The sequence below is a fragment of the Danaus plexippus genome, chromosome 26 (genome assembly GCF_018135715.1).
Source record: "Danaus plexippus chromosome 26, MEX_DaPlex, whole genome shotgun sequence".
Classification (NCBI taxonomy): domain Eukaryota; kingdom Metazoa; phylum Arthropoda; class Insecta; order Lepidoptera; family Nymphalidae; genus Danaus; species Danaus plexippus.
Window position 1 is genome coordinate 1,833,492 of NC_083554.1, and position 11,915 is coordinate 1,845,406.

An 11,915-nucleotide genomic window follows, 5' to 3' on the forward strand; every position below is an offset into this window, starting at 1 on the left:
TATAATAATTATTAATAAAAAAAGGTATTTTTTACAGTCATATATCTTTCAGGCCGGTACAGTGAGGTGTGTTTGTTCTCATCTCACTAAATAAGATCAAATATTTGGTATAAAAACCCCTAGTCCCTTGTCTGCTCAGAGGTCATCAAACAGATGGATTTACCGTCAATTTGAATTTTATCCCATTGTGATAAAGGTGACATATAGGGAGGCTTAACATTTTTAGACTAGCTCCGTAGTCAAATCAACGAGTAGCTATCTCCAGGGAAAGCGAAAATCATATTTGGCGAATTTCAAAAGCGAGCACTTACTTGTGCGAGGAATTTCTAAATATACTTCACAAGCGTTTTAGAATATTATGAACATGTTTTAGAGAAATTTGACAAAATTCAACCGCATTTAAAAGGACTTACAAGAAACGTTGTCATTAAAAAAGATATTATTAGAAAACTATGGTGCTTATTACTTTAAGGGAATCTTTTATATGTCTAAAATCAAGTCGCCATTTTGAGCTACCCACCATCTTGAATTTACAATGTAATCACTTTGTAAAGCTTTTATTTTCTCCGCAACTAAGTGTATGAAAAATTTCATCTCCTAGAGGTGATTGCTTTAAATTTAATCGTTTATGTCACGACTTGAGGATAGCAAAAAAATTTAACGTTTAAAAATAACAAAATAGGTTATAATAGTGAAAGTCGTGCCGTGATTGTTTAAAAATATTAGCGAACAAATTCAAAATCTAAATTTAGACTCCCCAATACATCCAAATATGAAACATAAATTAATTTTTTTGACATTTCCATCATTCAGCCTTTTGTATATTATATTTATGATAGGAAATTGGAATGTAAGTCATTTGCAAAGTTTTACAATGTATCGAAATAAAGATAGATTTAATAAAAAGTATTTAAAAACATGAAAGACCAATAAACAGTACTATAATTTATATTAATAATTGCACTTCTTAAACATTATAACCAAAGCAAAGAAAAAGGATAGAAGGTTTTTAATATTATAATATTTCCATTGCATTATAAAGCCTGAGTAATAAATTATATCAAGCAAAATAAGGTGACAAAAATAAAGCGAGACGCCTCTTCCGTCTTCGTGATTACAGCAAAAGGATTCAAATAGTGCACGCTTGTATTTCCTTTTACTTACGATCTGTATATTTTCAAGGAAAGACTGAGTTATTGAGATACTAAATTTACCTTCTACGCTACAATTCATCTTATCATCGTGGACAGTCAAAGGCCATTCAGTTGGTATTACAATAAATAAATACTTGTTATAGTTATAAAACTCTATATACCTTAACATTTCAGTAACACGTTAAACTCAATATAAAACAAAAACTATCGAACAGGCCATAGCGATCCAACTGCCCTCATGAGTACCGTAGTTCGTCCTACAACAAAGTTATTTATAACCATTAATAAATAATGATACACAAACTTTATTCTTATCACCAACGAAATAAGGTTCGTTTCATTGCTGAATTGTATAACATATAGTTTATAAAGTTGTAATATATAATGGAAGTGCATTGTTTTACTAGCATAAGCCTCTAACGCCGCCTGAGTTATTGGTCATCGCTTGGGCCCAGCACTGCAATTTCTTACAGGTAACAAATAATATTTATTACTCCATTATTCATGAAACGGTAAACTGTTTCTTATCTACATACAGTCCTATTATATTCTGTTTGGATGTTGAAAGTAAATTTTATTCATTAATACAAGTACAAGTGGAGTATATTAAGTAGTCTATTGAACTAAAATTATAGGTAAGGATAATATACTTGTTTAATTAGAGGAAAATTACACGAACGAATCCAGTGACAAAACTTATGTCTTGAATTAAAAGCATATCGGATTTATTTCACAGATTACCAGAAATGTCTATATCGCTCTATGAATATTTAAAATGGAAAAAAATCGTTATATTAAAAACTATATACTCACTAAGAGTAATTTTTTTTACTAAACATTTTATAGTTTTAATATTTAAACATAAAGAGGCGTTTTAACTTTCGTCCCGTGGAATTATTTATTTCGTTACAAGCAAGCTTTATATTATTATCAATCGGATAACTCGACGTTATTTGCGAGTTACGTCCCAATAAATAAATAATTCCACCTATTTCGCGTGAAATTTGTATTTATAGCATGAGAGTGTGAAGATTATACCAGCAATTTGAATATCCAGAAGACGAAAAGAATACCTCGCAGATAAATCAACGACAAGCTCCCTGGATGTAGGGAAATCTTCACAAATAAAATTTCTCACTTCCCAAGCGCGTTTTCGCGTACATTTAATACTGTGTCTTATGCCATTGGAATAAGATCGAACACTGAATGTCGGTGCGAGTGAGTTTGCCAGTGGTTTAATATATTCCATAGTCAATTGGTCCACGAATGTAATGTACGCACAACTCGATGCAGTATACATTTGTTGATATAAATTTTATCATCATTAGGGATTTTGAATGTTAAAATATTTACCTTTCTCGTATAGGATAAACAAATCCAAGGAAATACGTAAAAAAATAGTTGTATTATTTTACGCGTGAATTGGAAGGAGACACAAAAATATATTTCATCTCCTATTTTCTTCTATAAACTTTGCAACACAATCTTTGATATAACATTAACAAAAGTTACCATTGTAAAATTAAAATAGCAACTGACAGTATATAGTTTTTCATTTGTGAATCTTTCCATATGATAATATTGACGCAGGTGAATAACTTTCAACCGTCTGTATTTAGTATGGCAGTACGAACTCGTACTACGGTACAGAACCCAGTCTATACCATTTAAATTCATATACAAAAGATAATATTTCTAAATTTAATTAGTAATTAATAATTACAAAGTAACTAAGGGCAGGTTGACACGGTACTCAAGAATATAAGTCATCAAACAAATAAAAACGTTGACATTGTCAAAATATTCCACGATTCCAGTGTGAACGAAGCCATAGCATTAAAAAAAAGACATCACATTAATATCTAACATTAAGTTGTCACATGAATTGGAGATTCGGGTTAATGTTATCATTTAATCACGTTCAATGATAACAAAGTTCAGACGATAGTTTGTTACCCTCGAGATATTGACAATGCCTATCCTTCATAATTGCCGAGATAGCGCCCCACTTAGTGCCCTAATGTTATATGCACTTAAATGTAGGCCCATGAAACTAGCGGATTGGATTTTTTTAATTAATTAAATCTGTCAACAAAATTTAAACATACGAATAAAAAAATAATACTAGATTATCTTTATAAATTGTTTAATAAAAGCTATGAAATTATCATTGAAAAATCTGTTAATATTCGCTTATTGGTATAGTATTTTTATTATTCAAATATTTATGATACTTAGTTTCAAAAGCAATAACATGATCGTATAAAACAATCATATAAGCTCATAGATATTGAAATATAAATACAAAAACAAATAGGTAAGTTTGATTATTATATATTATTCATTCGGTATAAAGAAAATTTGCCAATTCGTTTCGTCTTCAAATAAACGTTTCTCTCCTTTATACTAAGTGACATTTGACACAACTTATATGTTAGTGGACGACACGAAACGGTTATGTATAGAAATTAATTTTATAAAATTTTATTTAAAAAATAAATAAATTTTATTCAATTTATTTAGATTAAATATATAACAAAAGCTGGTTTTATGGCCATACTGTTTCTAACGGAACCCATTTCCGGGGAGTCCTCAAGAGACCGCGTGTGAATGTAAGGATCTCTAAATGGAGAGTAAATAGTTAATAGGATCAACTATGTACCACAGTAACTATCTTTTATTGTCTGCAGACCTTCGCCCTTGAACTTACATAACGTATTAATTTACTTCTCATATAAATATTCTTACAATTCAGAAATGATAAAAATAATTTACATTAAATACAAAATGGATTTGATTTAATTTAATTTAATTTAATTTATATTAACTACCCACCCACTCTTGTAAAGTCAGATAACATCCTAATGTAATCGTCTTTGTCGCGTGCCTCGACCGCACCGTGTGAACTTAAAAGTCGAAACCTCTCACGAGCTATTGTCTACATTTTAAATATTTTTCCCACGGATCCCTAACGTGTGCTGGTCTCTTAGACTATAAAATTTATCTATTAAATTTTGTATGATTCCGTTTTATGGATATATCATCAAAATGAATTAACAAGACGTTTATGAATGAAAAACTGGAAAGTGGAAACGCTCCTTATTTAATATAGAAATGCTAACTCATGGTAAGGATGCTAGGATGCTAATATTAGCAATCACAAAATGATCTTCAAGTTCTGGATACAAAATATACATAATATATATATATATTTTTTTTCTAGATCTTATAACAAATATGCTTACATTATCAACTATAAATTATTAAATCATACTCATTACTCATGCTTTAAAATGCTGATTTATTCAACGGAAACCAAACCATGTAACTGGCACGCGCTCTCACTTAGGACCCCATGAGATTAAAAATATAGGTGACAATAGTCATGGCCATATTCAGTGACATTTGACCCTTATTTAACTCGGTATTTAATATTCTCACGGGACACGAATCCTGTGGGAATACCGTATGCCCTGGGAATTTTGCGGCTTCCCACCTAATATGTGGCAAATTGATTGTAAAGAAAGATTACTTGCTCGTGAGAAAATTTAAATCCTTAGTATCATAATATGATGATATCACTATACATTATAATTTACGAATATTAAGTAAATATATATATATATATTTGTATGGCTTTGTTTTGATTATTTCCAATACAATTAAGTTTAAAATCCTCATTAAAAATACATATAAAAAAAAATGAATTAAAAACAAAACTTCAAATGAAAATTCGTTAAATTTAAATGAAAATTAATTAGGATATTTTTAAAACCTTTATGTGTTTTAATTTTTATAATGAAATACATTTTAGACTCCAAGTCGCATACAAAATAAGACACGTACAAACTGCAAGTTACGCTTATATTTAATCCTAACCGCATAACTATTTGTTAGTCTCATACGTGAGTAAATTTAAACAACGTATTTATTTTAAGCTATGTACTACATACAAATATATACAACAATATAATATCAGTGAACAATCTTGTAATGTACACAGAGTATATTTAATGGTATAATCATAAATTATTAGTACCTACTTTTCTAACGAAAATAAAAGTCGTAAACTAAATTAAACCTTGTACCAAATAGCGTTTAATAATTACGATATTCGGTAAGCATAGAGTAATTTGAAATTTGTATTTCAAATTCAAGATATCTCGTACGAGTTGGACAGTTATATCAGTTTGAAACAATGCATTGGCGTACGTTTCAAAGCGTATTAATTTGTCTCTCGTTAGCGAAATTCGGGAAAATTACACATGCATGTTTATCCTATATATATTATGATTAATGAACACACGTTATATATATTTTTTTTTAATATTAAATTAACTTTATATAAACGTTTATCTGAATCCATTAAAAACATCAACGGCTCGAAACACCATTGTTCTTTGGCACAAAAAAATCCAAATCCAACCCCATTAAAAAAATGCTACACCATTATGACGGAATACCGAAATTCTCACGGAATAATTCGATTCCCACAAAACCCTGCTCCGAGGCCAACTCCCGTGTGAAATGTAATTTTGAGACGTTAAATCTAACATAAAAACGATTTTTTTTTGTTGATTATCCTAATTGGTGACCGAGTGAGCAAATTAAAATGACACTGAACATATATACGTTGAATAAATGAATAAACAAATAAATAAATAAATGCGTTGTATTGTAATTGTTTCGTTCATCTGTTTCATCCACAGTTTAAGTTACCGTGGGACATTAAATACACCGAAGCGTTAGCGCGTGCCTCCTCAAGTGGTTTCGTGGGAAAGGACATACGAATGAATTTAGACATACATTATTTATTCCAATATAATTAGTACGATTTGTTTATCTAATATTTTTGTTTATCTAATATTTTTTTAATAATTAAAGATAGGAACTTACATATTTGTTAATTTTATTTTATGTTTATTTTTCAATTCATTCATTCATAAACTTTTAGTATATGCGTTTGAAAGAAATATTTATTATATAACACGGAAATAATCATTGTAAATTGCAAAAAAAAATATCAAATAAATCTTGTATAAGTATAAATATGTTATCATGGAAATGATAAAAGCGATCTCGTCTACAAAGAGTCATTGTGATGGAGCTTCCCACAGACAGGCTCACACGTTCCCGTAGGAAACTAGGCATGGGAATATCTTCGTCCTTGGATGACCTGATAACGCAAGCAAAAAAAAAGGGTCCAACGCCAACCCAACCGACATCAACGGACGGACGGAAGCACTTTAATTGGTTTTATATATAAAAAAAATTATGAGAAATTACATTACGCGTAGAACGAATCATTTAAATGAATTTATATGTTCTGTATATAGATTTATTTAATTTTAAATTAAAATTTATTATTTATACATATTATGAAAAAAATTTAAATTATTTTTCTTCATAAAAATAAAATAGTTAATTAAGAGTATAATCGATTTTATTTTCTATATTATATATAGAAATATTATATAAGAAATATAATATTTTATTATATATATATATATGTATGTCTATATATATATTTAATTAATATTAATTTTAATAGAGAAAAATATCCAAAGATATTTCAAAGAAAACATCTCACGCATATCGTTCCTAAACGTAGCTCTAATCAAATAAGCTTCCTAAATCTGACAGCTTATTTGTGAGACATTCATTAAACGGGCACGTGTCGGCATTGCAACGAATTCCCACCAAAATATCATTCCCACAAGAAATATTTCACTGTGGGAATAAATTATTTACCGTCAATGATTAGCAAATTTAAACTCTAACAACATAGTGATAAGGTTACGAGAGTAATAAAACTAAATTCTAATATTTGATACTTTTTTTGCAAGGTTACCGAATTCGAACTTATAAGACTTCGTTTGAGGTGTGTACTTTAAAATATATGATGTTTTTTTTTTTTGTGAGAACAGAATTTATATAATTAAAACTGCTTTTTTCTATGACGTCCGAAAAGGTCAATTCTCATTTTACAATTTTGAACTCTAAAATTAGATTAAATTAAATTGGTTTTACCTTAATTTAAAAAGCTAGTTTAGTTGCTTATTTATCATGGAAACTTTTTTATTTTAGTTCTATGAATCATGAACCCTTTATTACATTAAATTACTGTTTTGGCATCCATAGTGACCTTGACCGATGATTTGGTTAAATTTTACTTTATACAGGCTGTAAATATAACATCATATATATAAACGATAAAAAATATATACATATATAAAGGTACACATATATATATATGAATGTATTAATTGCAGTGGACAATTATTGTTCTCATTGTATATTTTCCTTAACCTTTGCTAGGGGAATGCAAAAATAATTCACAGTTAAAAAAAAATATATTCGTTTTCATTAACAAAGACTGACATTTCTTTGGTCTCTATTCCAAATAGGAATTTTTACTAATGTATAATTAATTATAACCTCAAACACATTATAAATAATCCACGCTTGTATTTTCATGTATAATATTCTAGGGCAAAACCGAAACACCCTCTATAGTTTCCCACGGAACAAACTCTCACGGTCAAAGAGCATGTAAGAGATCCTGTGCGAACCAAAAAAGTCCCCAGCACCACAATCAAAACGCTACATTCATACAACCGCATAGAGTTGAAAATCGTGTGCAAGGTAAACAATTTCCCATGAGCCCTCTGATGGGTCAGTTCCATATAAAGAGAAGAATTGTTCCGATAACATCATTTGACTTTTGGAAGTCTTGCAGTAAGGAGTTTGTATATATTATATAATACCTCATTCTGTATATATATGTACGTCATTCTGTATATATATGTACGACGTATATACATATATACGTCTATTATAGTATATCTAAAATTATTTACATGTATATGATAATTACAAAATTGTGACGTCATTTTCACTCGGTTCTTCTGATTAGATATTTATTTATTTAGGGCCTTTTTATATAAGTTTTGAGTTAATAATATTCATTAGCAACTCGTGAGAGATGAGTATGTTTAACACAAGTTTCATTGTTTAACGACATGCGAGGCGTTTCCCGTTTCATTCAATACATACATCCACACTATAATGTGCGAGATTTATGAATGGAACACCGCTAACGCTCCGTGTGTTGTGACAATGGAACCTAGAGTAAGTATAAATTTACATTTAATAAAAAATTGTGTTATATGAATTTTTTATAATTATTTTAGCAAATATTTTTTTTATAGTAATAAGACGATGTTGTTAATTTATTTTAATGATTAAAAAATTAACTAATTTACTCATTAGCTAATATTATTTAACAAATTATAAAAAAAGCTTTTAAATAATTATACGTTTTACAATTGAAATCAATTTTAATACTAATTTTATTACACTTTTCGTATGAGATAATTTAATATATGTACATATATATATGATATCTGTCATTATTTTTTTTACAAAATCCTATAAACACTTCATGCCCGTCGTAGTCTTTTAGGAACGAAAGACATTATCTAAGGTAAATGTTCAGAGACTCATTATAACGTCTGAACGCTTATACAGCGGACATTTTAAGTTCTCTGTAAACAGAAAACGAGAGATTTTTTTTCCTCTCAAATTGGTTTAATTTGCTATTTTAAAATTCTGGAACGTTTGAGGAAGCTGTGGTCTGTTTTATATTTTATATGTAAAATATATTTATATGTTTATTTCTGAATAGTATTTAAGTTACACATCGTGAGGGAACCTGGTCTTATAATTTCAAATTATAAGATTGAAATCGCCAACCCGTCTTGAGCAAGCGTGGCGATTAATGCTCTAACCTTCTCCATGTGAAAAGAGGCCTTTGCTCAGCAGTGGGCTCCTATAGGCTGATGATGATGATGATTTAAATTACATATTTTTCGTATTCTCATTAGTATAGATATTTCCATGGCGACCTATTTGAATATATCACCGCATATTCGAGCTTCATTATAATAATAGATTAAGTTTAATCTGATTTTTATATTATCAATTCCTATTGAACTTAAAATAACTTCATATACATATATATTGAGAAAAAGAAGTATAATGGCCGAATCCTTGAAATAATCGCCCCCAAATAAACTCCCGACTTGAAGATCATTCACACCTTCAAATAAAATAAAAGCTTTTAATATTACCCGAGGGTCCATAAATTAAATCAGACCTTCAAAAAAGCCAATTTTCAACTTCATCTCTGTGTTAAAGTTACAAATGAATGGCTCATCTGTAATCATTAACAGCTCTTGTTACCTTAACGCTGACGATCATCGTTTATCAGATTTAAACATTTCATGTTAGTTAGTTAGTTCCATCAATATATTAAATATTTTCTATTGTAACGCTGCTATAAGAGTTGAATCATATCGATCTAAAGTATTTTTTTTTGAACTATCGTTTCTAACAATGATATAATGTTGTGTTAAGAAGTAGAATATTTTCGTTCATGAATGCCGCATGAAGGATGGTCTGCTGACTTTTTATACGGCGATTCGGTTAAGTGCTCGGCTTTGTCTCTTTATTTTTTCGAATTGGTTGTGTAATGGGATTTTTAACAGCACTCGTTCAACTGCGCGGTGATGTCCGTTGCGAAATGGGACGTCTTTTTATATTGTTACACGGAGCAGTGTGAGAAATATCTCAAGAACGATTAGAAAAAATAATTTTAACTAACTCATAATTTGTAATTTGTTTAAGTCCTTATGAGGACGCTTTGAGAGACTTCAAAAGTCAAGATTTTTCTTGAAAGTACTACTAAATAATAATTATTATTATTAAAAATTTACGTAAAGTGAATCGCGTTGAACGACAGCTTATTATAATCTTTGTATTTTAATGTTCCGAAATAAAAACTGTCCAATAAAAACGCAGAGAACAAAGCAGGTATGCTCTCAATGAAGCTAACTAATTCTCTGTTTAAGGGTGTAGTTGCTTTGTCAGCGTTGATATTGGAAAAAGTAATAATAAACCCTAAGACATTCACAGAAGGTATTATTTTTCATTGAAACTGCTCCGTCTCTTTCCTATATAAAACTGGAATAATATATTATTTTAGTTGACTGTCCATCTCATCGAGAAAAGTAAATATAAAAGTTTTAATACGATTGCGTACGATGAAAAATTATATACATATTATGATACTAGTCTTACTATTTCAATAGTCTCGTAGACTGTACTAAAACCAAAAAAATTATCCTCCCTGTACATTTATCTTTCACAAAACCAAATATAATACGGAAGAAATAAATTAAACCTCATAAAATTAAGATCTATAGTAATTTTTTAAGAATGCGTGATTTTAATCAAATAATGCTTAGCAATTTCTTTAAAGTGCAACAAAATGGTACTCGCTTAAAAGGTCTACTGATGTATAAATCGTTTCTTTCATAAAAAATACGTACTAAAAGAGAAAAGATGATGATATAGTAATTTTGAATATATATCAAATAAAAAACGTGTCGCTGTCACCAAGACGCTACCCGTAAAATGGAGTGCTTACTATTTTTTAAATCTATTTTCTGATTGCTGATCACGAGCGCTTACTTCCATTATTGCGCTGAAAGTAAAAGAGCCTTTCTTTTAAAACCAATTTCAATACTAATTATTTTTTATTTGTTTTCGTTTATAAATTTAAATTCAGTATTATTGAAGTATAAGCAATTGAATACTTCAGTTTTTAATAAGTATGCTTCGTTAGCATTGAGGGAAATATCTCAATTGTTGACTACACCATAATATACGAGCAATTTGATTTATATTTTCTGTAAATTAGTATTGTTCCCGGAAATCACAAGCAAAAATTTTCATGATAAAAATATATCGTCAAAAATCTATAGTCACATCGTCATTTTATTGGAATCGAAGCAAGGGTGACAATTTAAATGTTCTTATAATATTTTCTTATCATATTATTATGTGCATAGTCTTAAGTTATATTAGAAAATGTTAAGTAGTTATATATTGTTAAATCTTTAGTATAAAAGTTTTTATTTCAAGCAACAGTAATTAATGAAATTGTTTATAAGAATTACTTGAACATATTATGAAACTATTCATTAGATTATTAATTAAATAAAAAAAAATACACAACATATTATTTTTCATTTAGCTTGTAATGAGTCTATTAAATTAAGCTCAAAATAATTTTGATAAGTATGAGCCTGAAAAAATAAAATAGCAATTTGTTTTGAACATTTTTTTTACGTGAAAGTGATTTATTAAAAAATAACTATTGAATATTAAAATTTAGTCGTTGTTTTAACAAATATTATTTGAAAAAATTATAAAATGAATGAAACACCTTATCAAAACTAGGTCCCACCGAGATTTGAACTCGGATCGTTGGATTCAGAGTCCAAAGTGCTAACCATTACACCATGGGACCGTTGACAGGAGTATCGTAATAATTTATTATATTCTTTTAAAATACTTACTACGCATGTGCAATAATTTCTCTTTTATGTATACATCGCTATCTCCCAATACTGCAAATTATTGGTCGATGGACTGATCTAATAGCATTTCAATTTCATGCCCAAACAATTCAATCCTAAAATTAACTAGTTTACGCTATCATATGAGATAAATTTTACAAACAAAATATTCACGTTGAAGTCTCGACATAATTTTTTACGAAACTATATACAGTGGAAGACCTCTCGAATATTATCCTAAGTCTGAGCTGAAGTGCTGTCTCTAGAAATCTCAATTAACGTCCTGACAGGAGAATTTTTTTGTCTTGTTTTCAGTTGGGGTAAAGATTACTCGCTG

The 11,915-nt window shown here is 29.0% G+C and overlaps 1 non-coding gene across 1 annotated transcript; it reads right to left on the minus strand.

Annotated features, from left to right (window-relative positions):
• Positions 1 to 11,457: 11,457 nt before the first annotated feature.
• Trnaq-cug (transfer RNA glutamine (anticodon CUG)) lies at positions 11,458 to 11,529 on the minus strand. Its single transcript has one exon. It is a non-coding gene; the product is annotated as a tRNA-Gln (tRNA).
• Positions 11,530 to 11,915: the final 386 nt, after the last annotated feature.